Source organism: Vigna radiata, unplaced genomic scaffold (assembly GCF_000741045.1).
Source record: "Vigna radiata var. radiata cultivar VC1973A unplaced genomic scaffold, Vradiata_ver6 scaffold_216, whole genome shotgun sequence".
Lineage (NCBI taxonomy): Eukaryota > Viridiplantae > Streptophyta > Magnoliopsida > Fabales > Fabaceae > Vigna > Vigna radiata.
In genome coordinates this window covers 293,575-295,074 of record NW_014543436.1, presented here as the reverse complement: position 1 = coordinate 295,074, position 1,500 = coordinate 293,575, and positions in this window count along the sequence as shown.

Here is a 1,500-nt window from a genome sequence, read left to right as displayed (position 1 = left end):
AAAAGTCAACACTAAACCATCTACCTATGTCTTCTAGTTTAAGAAAGAGCTTTTACTAGTAAATTATGCACTTAGTGAAGTTGGTGTCGTTTCAGGAGTAGTCTAATTTGTAAATCCTCTCTTCTAAGAGTTGATCTTGTTTTCATCAAACTCCTGTTTGTAAGTCAAGAGTGACAAAGAAAACAATACTCATGAAACTTAGGAGTGACTTTGTGTGAAAGAATACTTAATTTCATAATCTCAGGAAGAAATTGAGAAAGAGTCAGCAGGAGTGACTTGATAAACTCGTGAACTAGAAGAAGTTGGAATAATTGTTGTAATAAGTTTAGATAAGAATCCTTTATAAGTTACTTGAAGAAAAACTAGATGTAGCTCAATTTGAGTTAGAAAATTAGTATAAAAGTGTTTATGATTACTTTTCTGTTATACAAATAGCTTATCAAATATTGGCTTAACCTCTTTGTGAAATTCATTTAATCCAACCATTGTATTCAACTAGACGATCACTCCTCTAAACCATCTAGTAAAAGTTATTTTGTTTTCCAAAACTTCAACAAAATGTTTCACTTACTTTTATGCAAATGTTGTGTTAAGATAAAAGAGAATAAAATTCCTACATTAAAATTTAGGCTCTTTCCACTACAAATTAGGGTTTTGATTAAACTACAATGTAAATGGAAGAGTTACATTTGAAATTATAATTAATCTTTTAGAAACTATTGTGTCAATTCATGAAATCCAACCGTGGTGACATCTTTATACCCTTTTAATCAGTTTTTATAAGCTTTCAAGTCCTTTAGAAAACCTAGAGCGGTCAAAATGGGTCACAACCTGTGGGCCAATCCGACCCACAACAGGTTCAGATCGGAATGGGTTTGAAAAAATTGTATTTTTTTATGCGGGCAAAATTTCAACCTGGCTCATTTGAGTTGAACCCGTGGTGGGTCGGGTTGGCCCACCAACCCACCTACCTAATTTTATTTTATTATTTCTTTTTGCTTGAAAAAATTATTTAAGTTCTCTATTTTCAAAGCTAATTAAACACCTTATATTGGGACTAAAATTTGTTTAGATTTGAATTATAAAAAGTTTGTAAATTTTTTTTATTTTAAAAAAATTGTAATTAAGTGAGCCACTGAGCCAACCCCTTTACCCATCAACTCGTGATGGGTCGGATCGGGTTCAAATTTTTCTAACTCGCTAATAAATGAGCCGGGTTGGATTGGCTCACTAAGAGATCAACCTGTGGTGAGTTGAACCGGGTCGATCCGGATGGCCCGTTTTGACAACATTAAGAAAAACTATATAAATCTTATTCAATTTGTTGTTTCAATTGTAGGATAGTATTCATTCTTTTTGCTTCAATATTGATTTAAAGCTTTTTAAGTGTTAATTAAAAATATCTAAATTGTCCAACTAGTGCAAATTGCTATAAAGATGAATTGATTTATCAATATGCAACATTGTTAGGAATCTTTATTATAAGAACCTAATAGTCAC